Source organism: Sinohyriopsis cumingii, chromosome 11 (genome assembly GCF_028554795.1).
Source record: "Sinohyriopsis cumingii isolate HCF-2022 chromosome 11, ASM2855479v2, whole genome shotgun sequence".
Taxonomy (NCBI): Eukaryota; Metazoa; Mollusca; class Bivalvia; order Unionida; family Unionidae; genus Sinohyriopsis; species Sinohyriopsis cumingii.
The window spans coordinates 78,646,769-78,668,326 of record NC_142971.1 but is presented as its reverse complement, the minus strand read 5'-3'; the positions used below and the strand labels follow the sequence as shown (position 1 = coordinate 78,668,326).

At 34.4% G+C, this 21,558-nt stretch overlaps 1 protein-coding gene and 1 pseudogene across 3 annotated transcripts in view; one reads left to right on the top strand and one right to left on the bottom strand.

The window, feature by feature from the left end:
* Nucleotides 1-6,392, top strand: part of LOC149788805 (uncharacterized) — a 105,991-nt pseudogene extending 99,599 nt beyond the window's left edge. Inside the window, exon 16 of the transcript XR_016424252.1 lies at nt 2,650-6,392. The product of XR_016424252.1 is annotated as an uncharacterized LOC149788805 (transcript). The remainder of the gene's footprint in view (nt 1-2,649) is intronic.
* Nucleotides 1-21,558, bottom strand: part of LOC149788803 (enoyl-CoA hydratase domain-containing protein 3, mitochondrial-like) — a 433,692-nt gene that overhangs the window by 374,916 nt on the left and 37,218 nt on the right. The gene's annotated exons all lie outside the window — the stretch shown is intronic.

Here is a 21,558-nt window from a genome sequence, read left to right as displayed (position 1 = left end):
ACCTGACTTTTTAACTGTAATTGCATCAGATTTATAAGTCCTGCACTATGTATTTTTGAATTGCATTCATCTTACATTACGTAATATTGAATTACATTACGTAATATTGAATTACATTACGTAATATTGAAGCAGCATTAATTACCATTTGACCTTCATCTGACACCATTCATAAATAATGAGCAGATAAACATAACTTTTTAATTTTAAGGCCTGTTGAAATTATTATGTCAACTTTTCTTGGACAAGTTTTATAATGTGTGAGAACATTTTGTGTTTATAACTTGGGCTCATAATCTGATTCTTACTACTTACCAAATATGTAATTTTGTTAAGACTAGGATAGTATACTTATATTATCAAGATCTTTGATGAATTTGATAATGAGTGAGGATCCTATATGTTAATGAGGTGACTTAGCATCTGATTGGATGATCTTGTTATCGGTCTTACTATTTTTTTTGATCATACTTAAATTATACTTGTTTAACAGTATTTTGTAAGCGAGTCATTGGTTGGGGTTGTTAACAGTCTAACTGCTATTTTGGATCATATTTTAATTATTCTTGTTTAACGGTCTTGGGCAATCAAGTCATTGGTTGAGCATTGTTATCAATCTAGTGCTATCTTTCTGTCTTGTGTTACCAAGTCAAAGAGTGAGCTTTGTTATCAATCAAGTGCTATCAATCTGTCTTGTGTTACCAAGTCAAAGAGTGAGTCTTGTTATCAATCAAGTGCTATCAATCTATCTGTCTTGTGTTACCAAGTTATTGGATGAACTATATCTTAGATATCTGATTTGCTGAGGTTGTTGTCTTTGACTCAGAAGACCAAAGGTTTGCAAGAATTTAGTTCCAGTGTGATAAATAAATTAATGTATCATCATGGTCTGAGACAGGTTCTGTAATAAGATTTATGAATATTTCTTCTGAGTGTTTTACCTCATTGGAGACATTACTTATCATTCGATTTGATAAAATTAAATTAAATATGCTTGTAAAATGCATACTTTTATTTTAACCTTATTGCACAAACTGCCGAATGGGGCCCTGGATGAACGAGTCATCTAGGTGCTCTACTGCTGTCCTTTATCAGACCTGCCAACCCTTATGATTTTGCCATCATACAAAAATTACTGAAAAATCAGGAAAAGTTGTTCATCCATGTTTTATTTGGATCCGGGTTTCAAATTAGAATTAGTGATGTGAGTCAGGGAACCAGACTTACTTTACAGTAGCATCTCAGATGCTTTAAACTGCACCGATTTGTTCATGCGAAGTGTCTGTATGATCAAACTGTTGATTATAGAATATTTTAAAAGTGGAGTACAGCAAGAGATACATGTTTAAGATGAAAGGAAAAATAAGCTTCTTGAAAAGCTAATAATAACACAGAAGAATGAAAAGGAATATTCAGATTCTTGTGAATAACAGCTGGAAGCGATACAATTATGTATATTTTACATCACATGCCAGTTTGAGTATGACTCTTGGCAATAGATATGATTGCCGTTTTCATGTGAAATGGAAAAAGAATTTCCAAGAACTACGTCAGGTTGAGTTATAGCAACAAGCCATTGAGCTGCGTCGGGTTTGGAACTAGAGATTATACAACTGTACTAGTGGTAAATAAAGTCTGCATGTGCTTTACAAACTTTTCAGTTGAACATAATGTTTATCTTCACTGCATGTTTCAAATACCGAAGTTTTAATTATGTTTTCCAGCTTTCCAATAGCAGTTTATAATATTTGTTTACACCTGACTGAAAACTGGTTAAACTCATGGAAAAAATCAACTGCCTTACTGAGATGGACTTGTCAGGGATGGCAGGTCTGCTTTGTCAATCACTGCTGTCTCAACTCTATTCACATAAGTTGAGTCTTAGGCTCTGCCAATGTATGTCAGAAAGCATGTCATTAGCTCCGATAGGTACGTGGTTCTTACTGGGTTTCCTGGCCTGCCATATATAGCCTGTCTTGTGCTGAGAAATGGCATTAAATCCCCAAAAACACCAAGAACAAACATCGCAAAAAACTTTTAATTTAATCTATAATCAGGTATTCTGATACTCGTGTTATTATTTAATTCCTTTATCTTTTGAGTCCATAATTTATTAATTTTTGTATTAAAAATACAAATGTTGATGTTAAGAACACATAAAATCTTATTTAACTAGGTAAGGAAAAATGAATGGCCTACAGTGATTGTAAAGGTTTCACAAAGAAATCAGATGTTAAGTCATAATTTAGATTCAACAGAATTTGCAAACAAAGTTTATGTTACGTTGTGATTCAGATTTCACAGATTTCACAAAATCAATCTTAAGTCATTATTCAGATTTGACAGTCAAATTGTCATGTGATAATTGTGCCAAGAAATACAAAATCATTTTTAGCTCATAAATTTCAAAAATGATATTTATTTCTAAAAATGTATCATTTTGGACAATTTCTGTTGATATTATTTTTAGAGTCAAGGATGTGCATATTTTATCTCTGGAGATGATTGGGTGGCTGCTATGTGTGCCCGCACAATATGATATATAAAAATTATGTAAAAATTTGCCTTATAATATTCATCAACTGAGATATAATGTATATGTGTGTGTGTGATAATATTAATTTGAATGTTACCATTCTTATATTACAGATCAAAAGAAAACCTATCATGCAGGACCACATCAACCATTTTCGCCTTGAGATTGCCCTGCGTAACATTTGTGGTGAAGCCCTACGGGAAATTCTGCTCAAACATGTCCCAGGAGGGTTTACAGACATTTACCAGGCAATTAAAGCAAATGAAACCAAACTAACTAGCAGACGACTGAAGAAGGAACAGTGTAAGGTAGTTTTCCCAGGTCCTCATGATGTTGGGAAAGTAGACGATTTTGACATTTCATTGTTGTATATTTTGATCAGAAATGTCAGCTCCATTCATCCTCCAACCACAGGATGGGGAAAGCCCACAACTGATCAACCAGTTAGGGACACAACACTAGAAGCTAATGTGGAACGGATTCGAGTTTATAGGAATCATATCAGTGGCCATTCTGTGGATGGGAAATGTAGCCAACAGGAGTTTGAGGACTACTGGAAACAAATTGAACTCGTGCTTTGTGACATTGAAAATGCACTTGGGAAACAGGGATACAGGGAAGAATTGGAGAAATGTAGGAAGCAGTCCTTACCCTATTAGTGCTTTCCCAAGATATGCAAGGTAACCAAGTGACTATTGTTTTTACATTGACTCTCTGAAATAAAGAAATATATGCTTGAATAAATATGTGCTCCTATGACGTAGCCTCTTTTGCAAGAGATTGAAACCAACCTACAAATAAACACCTCATTCTGAGACATTAAAGTTAAAGAGGTCATCCAAAACAGAAGCCTTGCCATTACAGACATTTACGTTTGAAGACAAAAAGTCATCAACACAGAAGCCTCACTCTTAGAGACTCTGTATTGGAAAGATACAAATTCTAATAAATGGAATTCCCACTGTCTGAGATATTTAAGTTAAAGGGATAAAAGCCATCCTACATAGAAGTCTCACTTTAGAGACATATAAGCTTGGGGAACAAACATAATCTGGAAGGGAAGTTCTCAAGTTGGAAGGACAAAAGGCATCCAACACAGAGAAATTCGTGTCTGAGACTATGCTGTGGAGAGGTCATAGTTTTTATCCACCGAAGAAACTACACAGATAGAGAAATGCTAGTTCCTTTCCTAAAAAGAGACCATGCTGTCAAATAGATGATAGTTGTCTTTTTAAATGTTGACCCTGCTTTGTTGCTGTCTTTCTACAAAGTGACCATTACGTCAGATGATAGCTATCTTTCTACAGTGTGATCATGCTTGCAAGGGAATGATCGATGTCCTCCTAAAAAGTTACTGTGCTTTCAAATGAATGATAATTACCTTCCTACCAGTGACCATGCTGTCAAAGGAATGGTGGTTATCTTCCTACAAAGTGACCATGCTGCCAGAGACATGATTGTTGTCTTCCCAGAATGTGACCATTCTGTCTGATGATAGTTACCTTCCTACAATGTCAGCAGGATGTCCGAGATGATTGATGTCTTCAAGCAACATGACTGATGTCAGAGAGATGATCAGTGTCTTCCAGCAAAGTCACCATGATGTCAGGGACATGATTCTTGTCTTCAAAGTGACCATGTTGTCAAAGAGACAGGTGTCTTCATACAAAGTTACCCTTCAGTCTGAGAGATAATGCTTGTATTCCTACAATGTGATCATGCTGTCAGAGAGATGATAGTTACATTCCTTCAAAAGGATCATGCTGTCAGAGAGATGATGGTTATATTACTTCAAAAGGATCATGCTGTTAGAGACATGATGGTTACCTTCCTTCAAATGTATCATGCTTTAGAGAGGTGATGGTTACCTTCCTTCAAAAAGAACATGCTGGTAGAGAGATGATGGTTACTTTCCTTCAAAAGGATCATGCTGATAGAGAGATGATGGTTACTTTCCTTCAAAGGGATCATTCTGTTGGAGAGATGATGGTTAGATTCCTACAAAGGGATCATGCTGTTAAAGAGATGGTTGTTACCTTCCTTCAAAGGGATCATGCTGTTAGAGAGATGGTTGTTACCTTCCTTCAAAAGAATCATACTGTTAGAGAGGAGATATGTATTTTTCTACATTGTGACCATGTTGTCAGAGAGATGTTAGTAGGCTGTTAGATGGATGTTCTCAACCCTCAAAGCAACCATGTTGTTCGAGAGATGTTAGTTGTTGTCCTGCAAAGTGACCATTGTTTTAGAAAGATGGTTTGTGTCTTCCTCCGATGTGACCATGCTGTCAGAAGGATGATAGTTGCTTCTTACAAAGTAATAGTTATGTTAGAGAGATGGTAGTTGTCTTCCTACAAAATGACCATGCTGTCAGAGAGATGATAGTTACATTCCTACAAAATGACCATGCTGTCAGAGAAAGAGATGGTTTACCTACAAAGTGACCATGCTGTCAGAGATGTGTTTTACCTACATAGTGACCATGCTGTAAGAGAGATGGTAGTTGTCTTCCTACAAAATGACCATGTTGTCAGAGAGATGATAGTTACATTCCTTCAAAATGACCGTGCTGTCAGAGAGATGATAGTTACATTCCTTCAAAATGACCATGCTGTCAGAGAGATGGTAGTTGTCTTCCTATAAAATGACCATGCTGCCAGAGAGATGGTAGTTGTCTTCCTATAAAATGACCATGCTGCCAGAGAGATGGTATTTGTCTTTCTACAAAATTACCATGCTGTCAGAGAGATGATAGTTACATTCCTACAAAATGACCATGCTTCAGAGAGAGGTGGCTTACCTACAAAGTGACCATGATGTCAGAGGTTGTTTACCTACATAGTGACCATGCTGCCAGAGAGAGGTGGTTTAACTACATAGCGACCAAGCTGTCAGAAAGATAATAGCATAGTTGTCTTCCTACAAAGTGACCATTAAGTCAGATTATAGTTACCTTACTACAAAGTCACCATGATGTCAGAGTCAGTATTGTTTTCCTACAAAGTGACCATGCTTATAGACATGATAGTTACTTTGATACAACGTGATACTGCTGTCAGAAAGATGACATGTGTTTTCATACAAAGTTACCTTTCAGTTAGGGAGAGGCTGGTTATCTTCCACCAAAGTAACCCTGCTGTTGGAGATACACTATAATATTGGAGATACTTTAAAATGTTAACAAACTCATTATGCTATGGGAGTGGTTACAGCTGTCTTCAAATTATCCCTAGAGTCAAAGTGATGATGCATACTACTAAGTGACCATGCAATCAGAGATATGATATTCTTATAAGTTGCCCTGCTGTCAGAGATGATAGTATCCTACAAAACGGTGTCACTTTCAAAGTGATCTTACTCGTCTTACATGAGTAGAAAAGTAAACCATTGTAGAATCTACAAATATTCAAACTAATCCTTTGAATATAGTCATCATAAACAGTGGCTATCTGAGACATTATTGACAAAATACAGTCCCACTAACACAGACAAGGTTGTCACACCATTACATAGTCCGAGTGATGGAAGGAGGTCCTTTTACATAAAAATGATAATTTTGTTACAGAAAGGCCAAGGAAGCAGTCCCACTGTTGGAAAAAAGCCTTCCTGAGAGAGATATGGCCATTATACAAATTTTACCCATTGTTTGAGGTAAAAGGCAACTTTTAAAGTAGCATTAAAATAGTGTTAATGATATTTGTCCCAAAAGTTACCTGGGCTTTTATAGATAACAGTCATCTTTTAAGTTAGATCCCTAATAAGTTTACATAAAATTGTAAGCCAACAAAAAATTAAGTGATTGCTATATCTTTTGTAAAAATCTTGCTGTTTGTTGTACAATATTTGTGTGCAATTCTCACATGTGGATCGTTAACATTTAGACTTTATTTCTTCAAAATAATATAACCTATCACTTGCTAAACAAACGTCTGTGTATGAACAAATTTAGAACAAAAACTAATATGACTTTAATGGATCAGCTGTGTAGGACCATTTAATTGTACAACATATTACCCAAATTACTTTTATTTGATTAAGGTTAATAATAATATTCAAACAGTGTACATTGGTCAACGGAAACGAGTTGATGTCACAACTAGTTCATATATCTGTAGACTTAACTTGCCTTTGAACTTCATTAGTCTCCCTTACTTGATTAGATACAAAACGCATAATTGACATGATGAAACAAAGGTCTGTTTTAACAGATTGTACCAATGTGACAAATATTTCTACAAACCAAAATTCCAAACACCTTTGGCGCTGAATTAGGTTTCAGTGGAATTATTAAATAGCATCACTTTCATATTATAATTGACACTTCTCATATTAGAACAGAGGAAGGAATATCACATTTGTCGTGAATACAATGAAAGCAGATTAAAAGATTTACTTGAAACATAAGCTTGACTTTACATAACTTTTTAAAGTGGTATTTATTTTTCAGTGTTGCTACCGGTAGATATTTGTCAACATTTTCATTGCTATTACTTTAGTAAATAGTTCTTTTTTATTGTTTCTTAACTTTTGCATTTCATAGAACAACATTGGAATCCACTGTTTCCTTCACATCATAAGTGGGTTCACAAGTTATCTGAGCATGTTTAAACAAGGGAGTGGTGAAACTGTTTATAAATCTTACTTCTTTGTTTACTGCTCTGGTGGCCTAGTGGTTAGAACATCCGGCTTGGATGTGGGAGGTCGTGGGTTCGATCCCCCACCAAGTCATATTAAAGATTTACAAAAATGGTAGTAACAGCTACCTCGCTTGGCATTCAGCATTATGAGGTTAGTGTTAGGTCTGGTCGGCCTGGTGTCAGGATAATGTGACTGGGTGGGACATCATGCTGCATGTCTGCGGCATGATGCCCCAGTGCTAGACATCACTATAAACTGCCACACTGCAGACATCATAGCGATTTGACTGAAAAATTGTTAAAGCTGCATTAAGACTCCAAATCACACACACACACACACACTTCATTGTTAAACATATTTTCAGTCAGTCATTTTTTCTTTGGTACATGGATGGTTATCCAGCTTGCTACTTTGGTTCAGATGATGCATGGGACTTGGCAGAAAGTTGCCACTCTAGAGGAAAGTTGCCATTCTAGAGGAAAGTTGCCACCCTGCTGAAGTTGGAAGAAAGTCTCCTCTTTGTCCTCATCCTCTTTATTAACAAGACTTCCAGAAAGTTCCTTCACTTCACCTACAATTACATTGTCTATCTATTCAGAATGCTTCCATTTGGACACAGCATCACTCCCTGGGTCTTCAGTCATCTGATGGACCCTTCGTATGCTTCATATCACAGATAATCTCTAAGGTGGCAATGTGAAGTTATTTGGACAACATTCTACAAAAAACATCAGGTGAGTTATATATTGGAACTTGAGATTATAAACCTTATTAAACTACATACAAATCTGGGTTTGCTCATCAACAAAGAGTGCCATCTCAACAATTTATTCATCGATCATAGATGCCAAGTGTCCAGTTTTTTCCATATTTGTCCCGTATCTTGGACCTGAATACAGATGTATGTTTTTTATACAGAAAGTACATTTTCTTAATTTAAAAAATAAAATAAAACATTTCCTTACAATTTTCAGTTTAGATCGAGCAGTTGGTTTTATTCTGATAGAAATGTATTGCATGTATATAGGAATAGCAAGTCCAAATGCGAGAGATCACAGTCTGTATGGACACAAGTCCCTAGACCTTTGTATACTGGTGTGAGACTTTTTCAAGTAGTGTCATCAACGAGAAATCCATGTCCAGTTTTGTCATATTCCTGGATGTCTAAACATACTAGCAGATTCTTTGTCCGGGAACAGTTGACTTATTCCCCATCACACATTTTCACTCGGATATGTACACGATGTGTCCAACTGCTGGTGGACCTGTTTGCAACAAGTTAAGCACCCATCCTTTGTTTCACCAGTCCGGATCTCAAAGCCTGGTCAGTCAACGCGCTATTCATAGTGTGGAACAGCATGGAAACATAAGCTTACCCTCCCTCCGACACCTATGATTCCAAAGATGATACAGAAGCCAAGAGAAACAGAGCGTCACCCCATTATTGCACTAATTTGGGAGAAGTCATGGGTCCTTGAACTCATAATCTCACAACAGAAACTACCCAGGAGAAAGAGACTTCACCTCAACTGATTAAATAACCAAGATGGATATAGTTTTGTCCCTATCCATAGCTACTGAACCTGCACACCTGGATCATATTAAAAAGACCCTCAGAAATAAATAGTTCTTGAAACAAGGGAGAGAATCACTAAAAAACTGTCCATCCGCTCTGAAAGCATACTAAGGCCAGTGGAAACTGTTCACAAAGTGGTGTACACAACAAAACGTTACACCTCTACAGATATCTATAGCTGGCATTTTATTAGTAACATACTTGTCAAGGTTTTGTTGAAGACTGAATCATTCCCTAATTGGTTGTTGTTGTTGGTATTAATGGTGGAGGAAGAACCTGACAAAACCACAGAAAGAACCACCGACCCGTGAGAAGCTACTGGCAAGCTTTCTCACATACCCACATTAGCCGAATCTGCGACTCCATTCCCTAATTGGTAGTATTGAATGTGATCAGTCTCAGAATCCTTAGTATTCAAGTAAACTAGAATATATTGTCAAATGGCATGTCCAGACAAAAGCCAGTGGGCTTGTCAGAATGGTCCCTACAACAGTCAGGTACTTTTACAGCCATGTGGTTCAACAATAGAGGACATGTTTGTTATGAGACTAACCAATACGTTCCAGTGCAAGTCTCTTTAGTACCAGAGCGGAAAGCTTAGGTATTGGATTCAAGGCCAGCCTTAGGCTGAATGAACCAATTTTGCCCAACTGGACACCACACTCACAGGGGCCTTACACATTAGCAATAATTTTAAAAAAATATTTACAGAGAGAAAGTAATTTTAAAGCGATGGAAGAAATTTTAAGTTAAATATTATATAAAACTTGTTTAAATGTTTATTTCCAAATGCAGTGCTCACAGGGGGACTTGCACATAAATCCAGGGGTCCTCACCAGAATGATCCAAATTGGACCCCACATTTGCTAAGGCCATTACTGTCCGCCTTTCAGAATAATTCTGCATATTTTCTACCAATGGAAAGATCTTTCTGTCTTAGCTTATCCTCAAAGCTGGGCCTTTTTGAATCACACTTTAGTAGATAATGTTAGAAGAGCTGATTCCTTATGCAATAACACTACTACTTCATCCTTCGTATTTAAATTTGTTTTTTGACTCACCAGAGTAAAGACGTATATTGGGCCATATTGAGACATCACAGTTTATGGTAAAGAAGCTCTCTTCCAGCTTGCAGTAGTCTGCACTCCAACCATAGAAACAATGCATTGTTGAGGACATCAGCTCTCTCCTAACTGGTAAAATATGTAATACAGTAGTAGCAGTGCTAATAAAATGTAGTTTTATGGGTGGCAAAATTTATTTATTTAATAATGTCTTATTACTATAGCTTAAATTTCACCCTTTCACCTCGCTCTTATGTCCTGTAGTCTTGGTTGAAGTCACAAGAAAGTGGTATTCATATTGCATAATTTTATTCCTGCACTTCGTGCCGTGATAAAGATATATTAGTTTTGAATGGTGACCTGATGTCAGAAGAAGACGAATTGCTTTAGTAACAGGAATGCTTGTCAAAGTTAAAATTAGTTTATTCTGAAACAAAACAGTTTTATCAAGCCCAAGTAGTGGAAGCCTGCAGCCACATTCTGTTGGCATTGTTGACAAGATTCTGATATGGTTCCTCCAGGCCTGGGTGAAGTTTATAAAAGCTTTCCTGACTTACTTGTTAACAAGTCTGATTCATTTGAGAACTTTATCCATGTATATTTGCCAAGCATCAATAGTTTTGGATTTGGTGGGGGGGTGGGGTAGAGCTAATACAACCCCACCCCCATGAGAGGAATACTGATGGAATATATTAAAGTGTATGTTTTGTTTTGGAAGACAGCAAAAAAGACTGGCATTTTATTCGGTTAAAATATTTCACTAATCCTATCTTAGGGTATTGCCATGCTTGGCATTTTTCATTCTGAAGCTGTTGATTTATGGAACAATTTTGCATTAAGGTTGTGGTTAAAGTTTCTTTTTTGCTTTTGTTTCATAATTCCAGGATGAATTTTCCCCATACCTGGGATTAAATCTTGGAGCCAAGATCACTGTCATAAAACATTTGCATTGGTCATTCTTCAGAATACCTCAAATAGACACCCTGAAATCTACATCACTGCCAACGTCCCCGCTGTCACTGTTAATTGGCTCAGATCAAGGCTAAAGGAGCAAGCTAGAATAAAACAATGGGACAAGGCCGAAGGAACAAGCTAGACATAAAACAATGGGACAAGGCTGAAGGAGCAAGCTAAACATAAAACAATGGGTTAGTAAATTCATTATATTGTCTATATATTAGGAGAAATCCCACACTTGCATTCCTGTAAGCAAGTCATTACAACTTCAGGATCTGCCTTTTATTTCCCCATCTTAAGGTAAAGATTATTATGTGTATATGTCTGTCTCTTGGTTATCAATATGGTTTGTGTACGGTAACTCAAGTTTGTCCACCATCTACAGTTACCAAACTCCTTAGATGGCTCACACTTGCAGAAAGGAGGAAATAGATTTTGGGGTAAGAAAACGAAAAGATCCATGTTACTGAGACTGATGGAAGAACAATGATTTCCGTACAATAAATGCTGATGTGGGAGTCAAATAGTCAAAGTCCATAGTAATTGAGACTAAATTAAAAAATTGGCTTCTACTCGATACATTAGTTCTACATCACAGACTGGGGCCAAAATTTGTGAAAAGCTCAACTTGTGGTACAAAATATACTTACTGATGTTGGGGTCTATTGATTAAAGGTCATGGTCATTATGAGTGAAAGAAGAAATATTTCTGCACATTAATTTGCATCCTTGATCAGTTTGGTAAAAATTACCAAACTTTGCAGATGGCTTGCACATGGGTTTCAACAAGAATCCTATCAGTTTTGAGATACGAAGGTCAAAGGTTAAGGTCCCTGTGATCGAAATAGGAAAAGTGGCTTCTGCACACAAACAAATCAGTTACCTGTATAAGGGACTATTAAACATAGGGCATGCATGCATTTGATGTGCCATACATGGTACTTTTATCTTTTGGCATGTAGATAAGCAGTTATTTGGTTGATGATTCTATCAGAGTTTTCATGTTTGCTTTTAGTAATGATGTAGAAATTCTTGCACATTATTAAAATCTGAGAATTAGCCTTGACCTTTGTGTTTGAATTAATTTTCAGTCGTGTGTATGTCTACCATGGAAGGTAGGTGCTGCCCCGTTATGTGTGTTGACATACTGGTTGTATTTCCATTATACAGATTATAAATAGAGATATAGTTGTCTTATTTATATGCAGTTCTCAGTGATGACAAGAAAACAAAACAAACTTTCAAACAGACTACTTGTTGGTTGTCAGTCAATTTTCTTCAGAGTTTTAGGCCATTTAATGGTCACTCCATTTAAATACTTTAACCACCAGGTTCATAGTTTTGCGTGGCATGAATACTTTGAAAACATCTTATTACCAATTTCATGATTCACTTAAACTTGGAAGACATTATTATGTTATCTTCAAATCAGAACAAATATAACAATATCCTCATGCAAAGAAAATCTTATCTATAACAAATATGGGCATGGGAATAAGGGTGAATACCATCAAAACCTATCACATTTTACTTTCTGCAGATGCAAAAGACTGCTGCAGCCACATGTATTTTTATTAGTGAAGAAGGAAAACTATTGACAACACCCTGTCCTATTCTATATTTTATTTTAATGTTTACTCAAGGTGATAAACTTTAGCTGTTTAAAATCTGTCCCTTGTTGATTATATGCTGATTGTATTTATTCCATTAGCACCTTCATTCACTGGCTAAATATCTCTGTATAAAAGAAAAATTTCCAGATTATTTCCCCATGTCGAATTTCAAGAGAGATGATGATTTTATCTTGAGGGGGACTTCACCCTCTGTCACCGAAAGAAGGGAAAAGTAGAAAAGAAGAAGGAGGAGGAAATGGTCCTAGTTCAGTATTTACCTAACACTACACAATCTATCTTTCTTCCTGCTTCACGTTTTCAAAGCTCTAATGAAATCAGAATCTTTAAAAGATGTCACCTGTAGTTGTACAAGTATTAATCTGTTAATTATTTCTGAGCATACTCTGATCCTTTTTTTCTGTGCTTCCTTGTGAAGTGCATATGCATAGCTAGCTTTGTCAGCTTGAAGATGTTGGGGAACTGATCTTTGTGGCTGTTATTTACAATTTTCCAGAGCTGACATATCTTATCATTTGGATACATCTGCTCCAAATTAGGATTTTTCACTAACATAAACTTATCGTCTTGAATCAGTAGTTTACTGATTACCTTGCCAGATTACTTATCTGTTCCATAATGCTGTATTAGGATTTTTACTCCTTCAATGCCATAGTCTGCATGTACAGGAAGATGTATTCAAATAAATAGTTCTTAATTTCATTTTTTTAAATCCTTATTTATTCAGTTTATCTTAATCCTGATATGGATATATGGTTTTGTAGCATATGATTCCCAGGGCTAAATTGATTGATAGAAAATGAAAATTGCATTCTGCTAATTTGCGGGAGTTCTTGTGCATCACTGTTCTCTAAGTGTGCGAATTCATAAAAAAAACTTTGTGCAATTGCACACCTTAACTATATATCAATGACTTTTTTGCAGAATTTGTTGCTTTGTTAGTACTTCCAGTTTATCATACAGGGAATAACTACAGAACTTCCTGATTGGTAGTTAGTATATAACCTGGATGGGAACAAGCAATAACCACCAGAGAGATTTCATTGTAACATATTTCACCGTGTGACACAAAGATAGTGTAGCTTTCAAATCGACCAAAGTAGACAAGATGAAATTCAGCGTAGAAATTTCGCATCTAAGTGGTTATTGAATGATGAGTAAAGTCCTTTATTATACACGTGGAACACATTTGGATTGTATCCTATATTTTGAAATGCTGCTTGGTTAAGATAATTAGCATGGAATGGGGGATGGTATTTTCAAATTATTAAACTATGTCACAGAATTAATTTGCAGATGGTGAGCAACTATTCTTATGTTTTTACTAATACAAATAAGTGCTAGGACTTCAAACAAAATTCTATATTTAAAAAATAATTAGGCAAATGCACACTAATTCATGGCTGCTGAAGACTAAAACAAGTTATATACAGTAAGTATTGTTTTGTATCGATTCTCCATTCCTTGTATCGATATGTGTATCTCTACAGCAAAAGTGTCAATGAATCATTTCTCCCCTAGATTAATTACAATTATGTTTATTATCTTTATTTTTCATAGTAATATTACTCACCTTTTCATTAAGTTACAGTAATAATAAAATATTTGGAGGTAGTCTTAATTAGTACTGAATTTATTTTATATTTACACATTATATGAGCATCTCTTTCAGCTTAAAGCATTACTATATAAATAGCAGATTACACCACTTATGTAAATTAACATGAAACTCCCAGGTACTGTACACTGAATTAGAATAAAATGAAATTCCATTGCACACTTGTGTAGAATAAAATGAAATTTTATTGTAGTGCACACTTTTGTAGAATAAAATGAAATTCCCTTGTTTTGAAGACTATGATACCAGTTCATAGAGGTCATGCACAAAGCATGAAAACATCACTTGGGCAGGTGACCTTGTTAACCAGGGTTGCATTTTGCACAGATTTCTTTATAAATAATCCTAATACATGTAGTGATTTCTATATAATTGACTTTGACTTAAGAGTAGACTGTGTCCATTACAAATGACATGAAAACCCTACAAAAATATAAACATTTGTATAATTTAGTTCATTAATTAAGCTTTTGTCTTAAATTAATGAGGAAGAAGGAGAGACTTTTAATAATAACTATCAATTTATCAAAAATCTAAAGACAATCATGGCGGTCATTTACAGACTAGTTGTAATATATTTATTAAAAAAATCTAAAGACAATCATGGCGGTCATTTACAGACTAGTTGTAATATATTTATTAAAAAATCTAAAGACAATCATGGCGGTCATTTACAGACTAGTTGTAATATATTTATTAAAAAATCTAAAGACAATCATGGCGGTCATTTACAGACTAGTTGTAATATATTTATTAAAAAATCTAAAGACAATCATGGTGGTCATTTACAGACTAGTTGTAATATATTTATTAAAAAATCTAAAGACAACCATGGCAGTCATTTGCAGAGATAGTTATAATCTATTTATAAAAACATAATGACAAGAAATGTGCATGGTCAAGTATGGGATTTAAAGTTTTGACTGAAGATAAGGATTAGTCTGATAATTCAAATGCTACACTTGACTGGAAACCCACGAAGGAATTATTAATCAACATTCTATAGAGTTTACAGAGATGAAAGAACTATAGTGCAATTAAACCTGTTGTGTTTTGCACATGTATACTTTTAGTAGATCCCCGCAAGTTAGGATAAATAAGGAATTTATGTTGAAAAAAACTTTCACATTGCATAATAAATTTTATTGTGTAAAATTATATATGTATGTCTGGACTAGAGATGAATTATTTCTTCTCAGTGCAAAATTTGAATTAGGGAAACATAGTTTTTCAAATAACAAATAAAGATATTAATAATTAAATCTTTTGCAGATTGTGTCAAATGCTAGATGTTTGAATTTGTACATGGAGACAAGTCTTTATTGGAAACAGCAAGTTTGTAAGTCGATTGAGGACCAGTTCAAAGTTTCTGCATACATTCTGTTTCATGACTAGTCAATATAAACTGCATTCCAGACTATCTGCCAAGAATGGAAGGATCATCTGTACTCAAGTAGATGAGAATTAGTGAACCAGTCAGAGACTGAACTTATATTTCCACTGAGCCAAAGGACACATTAATATGCTTGATTCTGACATCATATATACTAAAGACATCAGTCATTATGGTTTTCTAATATAATGATTCTATACTTTTCACTTTGTACAGACACTGTCATATATAATAATGATCAGTAATTTTTTTGCTTTTGATTTTCCTAAGAATACTATTATCTTTAACTGCTAAATATGGTATTCACATTTTATATATGACATTTAAGGACATAACCTTTTTTAATGAAGTGCTTTTCATTAATTCCATTGACTTGACTATTTTTGAAGACTGCATGCATGCATTTTTGGAGTTTAACTGACATGTAATATTTCAATAGTCAATGAAACAAATGTAACTAAAGTCAAATCTGTCTTATGTAGCCACCATTTATAAAAGTTCAAACTGTCCTTTTAACTCAGGTGTTCTCTAAGTGGAGGTGCTACTATCAAACTGGCCTTTTAATATGGGTGAATGGGAAAGTGGAGGTACAACCACCAAACTGGCCTCCTCTGAGTGGAGGCTCTACTGCCAGTCTTGTTTTTTTTTTAACAGATATTATGCGTCAAAATTGTTGTTGAATAACAGTTTCTCTTTAGTCTTGTTAATATTTCTTAAAGCAATTAATTAAACTGTTCTTATTTAGTAGTAAAAGTAGTTGTTGTAGTCCTTCTCTGTCATTGTTACTATTTCTTTACTTATTATTAATTTATAGTCTTTTAATTTTCAGACTGATCATTTCAGAAAAGAAACCTACATTTTGCAGTCAACTGGCATTGTTTTCTATTGATAAACGACTTTGCCATATAGTTATCATTGACTTAGACATGGGTGAAAAAGTGCTTTATTTTTTTAATCTGTCCTTTCAATTCTTTATTTTTATATAATATGACATTTTTGCATATTTACAGTAAGGTGGCAGCAAGCTAATCTGCAGTGATCAGTCCATTGTGCATTTACTATGGAAGGTTTTCATAGTTGATACATGTTTGTAATTGCTTTAAGCAGCAAGAAACTCTTGGCCTTTGAAAGGAGAAAGTATTTGATTATTTACGTGGCAATCTACTGTTTCATGTTTTGCATTGGGTTAGATTTTTAAATAAAAATAATGTTACAGGTATTCCTCCCTGGTTATACTGGGTAATTAAAAAAGACCTTATGCATTGTTAAAAGAACTTTTAATTAATTTATCTTGGTGTATAATAAATGCGTATTGGTTACAGAGTAATACAGGCCCACACAAAACTGCCTACCGTTCTGCACATGAGATTCTCGCATGAGATCCAACTCAGGTTAGTCTCATGTGCAATTTAACATGCAAATTATGTAGAAGTCACGTGAGCAAATAAATTTCTAATAAGAAAATCACATGCGCAAGATCTTGCTCACATGAGGAAAAACAAAAAAAAACATTTATATTTGTCCAAATTCAGAAAGGATTTAAAACTGAGTGGCTGGGTTACTAATTGTTTCAATCGGTAACACAAGTGCTCCTCACTGAGGCGCCCGCAGAATTATTGGGGAGGGGGAACATGGTTGCACAATTGAATTGTGGAATGCATCAATAAATTTTTGACGATCATATGGTGTAGATATCATTTTTAGCAAACGTGGCTGAATTATAATTTTTACATAAAATCTGAAGCAAACCTTTGGCTTAATTTTAAACGACCAAATTTATGCTTGTACTTATAATGTCAAAGATTCCGGCTATCCACTTTGATCATTCCATATGCGAAAATTGTAGAAAGAAATAAGTAAAAGTAACTTACCTCTTTCTCTGCAAAGAACCAGTCCTTCATAATCCTTGAATTTTCCCTAACTGCACGTCGATATCTTCTGTTTCATACTGGACATTAAATAACATCAGTTCCGATGTGGACATAACTATATGTTGATATTGGTTTCTTTTTTTTAACAATGTCCACACTTTTGTGGTCACAGAAATATCTAAGAGCAAACATATTTGTAGGAGAATATTAAATAACTTTCTTCCTAAACAGTGTAGTCTTTGCTAAGTGAAAATGGCACTTGCGCAAATTTATGTCTTTTGGGTTTAAAAGTGTTATTCTACATGTACACTGTAGGTCAGCATGCAGCATCTGTTGAGTTCATTTAAGGCGCCAAAAAGGGTGAATTAGTAAACATTTTGTTGTACGCATAGGGGCTTGTATCACTGATTACAATATAAATGTCAGTCATACATGTAGTATAAAATAATACTTTTATTATTTTATACTAATTTATGACTGACAGTTAAACAATGATACGAGCCCTTGTGGTTTTACACTCTTTTGTACATATTGACTTTGGTATTTCTTAATGTTATATTTTATATATTAAATAAATGATATTTTATTATCAGATGTTTCATAAAACTGAGCTTTAAGTGAATTCATATCATTAATTATTTTAGACGTAGTTAATTTTGATGCTTTTATAGTAGCTTGTGCTGAGCTATGCCCCATAGGACACTCTAATCGTTCTAACAAGCAGATTATTCCACCTTGTACTCTGATAAACTGGGTCACAAACAAGATAATGGAAACGTCAGTAATTTGTTTCATGATTATTTCAATAAGAAACTTCTCTTGTAAACTATGAAATGACATAATCAGAACATTTAAAAGGCTGCAAAAAAGCAAGAGTTTCCATTGCCAAGAATATACATGTGCAAAAGAGCGTGAAACAGCTACACCACCAAACACGACAGGATTAGGCAGTTTCTTATGGATTTATTAAATTTTATGTAAATACATATTGTTCAATGGCAATGTTAATTTAGTTTTGGCATTAGTGAATCACTGACAGCTAATAGGGAAGCTGGATTCGCATTTCCATACATTGATGTCAATGAAAAAATAGACTAACGGAGCACATCGCTGCCTGTAGTAAGGGGCCATCCATTTAGTATGTACACATGGAGTTTTTTTTAACCCCAAAGCATATGCTTGCATATGGATGGGGGTTAACTGATAATGTACATACGCATAGGACACGGGGTGATGGTGTATGAAACTTCGATAATAATTTGTCTAATACATAACCTGTTCAACTGGGTTCAATCGGCATTTGAACTTAGCAGACACTAAACAGTTTAAAGTTATGCAGCTTATTTCTTTGATGCCAGACATTCAACATCTGTGGACAATCTGTTTTATTAAACACGTTAATATTATTAATCATTTATGGTTTCTGCGTGGATTAAATATAGGCCGTTTTATATAACTGAGGGGCATCAAGCGTACGCACGCGGGGGGGGGGGGCGATAAAAAAGTATGCATGCATACAGGGAGGGGTGATATGTCCAATTTTTGCGTACGTACTAAATGGATAACCCCTAAGCTGAAATTACACTATTCATTAAGTATAAGATTGTATTGACTTTTGTGCAAACGTTAGGCATGGAAGACAATGACTTGGTTTATCTAGTTCTTCAAATTTTCTGGAAAAGGACTTGAGAGTTTATCAGGCCAAAAGGACCGCATCAGTGTTTATTTTTTATTTTTTCCAGATATGTGGCTGTGTACTTGTTTTGCAGTTGTATAGTGGAGTTTGAGAAGTTTGATAAATTCTTAGTAATGGGATTTTATCATGTTATTGTACATAGCGTTCATTTTGGGGCAAAAATTATATTTCCTTTTTACATTTGTAAACTGCATATTACATCTTTGCCTTACTGCAGATGTGTGCCTATCAAAACAATTGCTAGCTCAGCTTGGTCATTTTCAATCCTGTATTTCAGGGTTAAATTATAAAAAGAACTAGCTGATAAAATTTTTAATTCCGTCATTGCACCTTCAGAAACTGGTATTGTCTATTCTGGCAAAATTTGTTTCAATAACTGTTAAAGATAGTGTACTTTAGACTAATTGAGGTCGATATTTCAAGCACATGTGAGCAGCCATTTTGGTTTGCTGTCTGCCTGGATCATGTATAGTTTCCACTTGCACAATACTCAGAAATTTCAGCCACAGATCATGAAATTAACATAGAAGCGTGGCAACATTCTCTCCATTGTGCATGTTGTAAATGCAGACAGATTCAACTTATACCTGTCACTGTCTCAAAAGTACATACTATCTGTAGAGTGCCCCCTTAATAGATGACATCTACAGGGGAAATCCTGGAGTTGGGGAGGGGGATAAGAATGGGTATTTAGACCAGGTGACCAATAAATAAATTTGCTCATTAGGGCTGTTTTGACTCTATGTATTGATTTTGTAAATATCTTGATATTTTGTTGTATTATGACATTGCAAATGATGTAAATATGGCATTATTTTGTAAATATTATTATATTATGTTGTATTATATTATGCAATGTTTTATTGTGTTATATCATTATATTTAGTTGTATTATATCATTTTATTGTATTACGTAATATTGTATCTTGTTTTCTTATATCATTATATATATAAAATACTTGATGCAAAAAAGCAATTGACAGTTTGATTTAATCACCTCTAAAAAATACTGGTTCATATATATAACAGGTGGAATTTGTTATCAAAGTCCAGTACTTTGCCAAATCTGGCACAGTATTACACATAGCCAAATTAGACACAGTATTACACATAGCCAGATTAGACACAGTATTACACATAGCCAAATTAGACACAGTATTACACATAGCCAACACTGACAAAGTATTATAAAATTGGTACCATATTGTTGATATGATATACAAAACAGTCGGTGACTGGTAATATCACATTTTTGATTATGTGTTTTTGGTATCTTTCTATTTGATCAATTCATTTTAAAGAACAGATTGATGGTGTCATCATTATCATCAAACATGGTATTACAAAATCAACATTTAAATTAAATATGAGTAATGGAACTTGCATTTATACAAACACATATTCTCGTGTCTTCTGTGTTCATCATCCACTGGTTTTTTGGAAGAAGGCAATTAACTTTGCAGAAGAGAAGATCTCATATTAAATAATAGGAAGAGACTTTTACTTCCAATACACAAATCAAGCTTCAAGTTGCCACACAACACAGTCATTTTTTTTCAGCACCGACGATTTGATGTGTCAGTTTAACCTTCTGTATAATTTTTGGAATACATATATGGACAAGTATTTTCTACTTCAAACTATTTAATGTAAGGAATACATGTATGGACAAGTATTTTCTACCTCAGACTGTTTAATGTGAGGAAAATATGTATAGCCATGTATTTTATAATTCAAACTGTTTAATGGAAGGACTACATGTATGGACAAGTATTTTATACTTCAAGCTGTTTAATGTAAGGAGTACATGTATAGACAAGTATTTTAAACTTCAAACTGTTTAATGTAAGGAATATATGTATAGACAAGTATTTTAAACTTCAAACTGTTTAATGTGAGAAAAATATGTATAGCCATGTATTTTATAATTCAAACTGTTTAATGTATAATTTGGCTATATTCAGTATCTTTGTTTGCTCTCCTTATGAAACTCTCTTAATAAAACTAAACTCATATGGCCTACTGTACTACACTTGTCTACATTTCTTCTAAACTAAATGGTCCTGAATTATGGCTAAAGTATATCTGCAATATGAAAGGAATATTGTATGTTATTTATGTTCACTTGACAAATCTGATTTATCAAAATTACAGCAAAACATTCCAAATCTCAGCCATTATAGATGAGACATATTTTGACTACCATATCATTTTAAACTGACTGAATTACCACATGCTGTATCTGTTAAAATTAATAAATATACTGTTATGCAAGCTAATGGCCTTCAGGAAACACATTTTTAATGCATGCATTATTGCATGTATGCACAAAGAAGCAAGCATGACCTCTGATACGTGTATCTGTGTACATATCTTCTTTACGTGCAACTTCCTGTATCCATTTATATCCAATTAGTATCAGCATCCTTGCATGTATTTGCTAACTATAAATAAAAAATATATACATTTTCTGTGTAAGTGTACATTACTACACTTATATTTGCATGTAATTGATGTAGGTAAAATTATGGCATGCCTTTTGATCTACATTATTGTTTCCCAAAGTGTGGTATGCAAA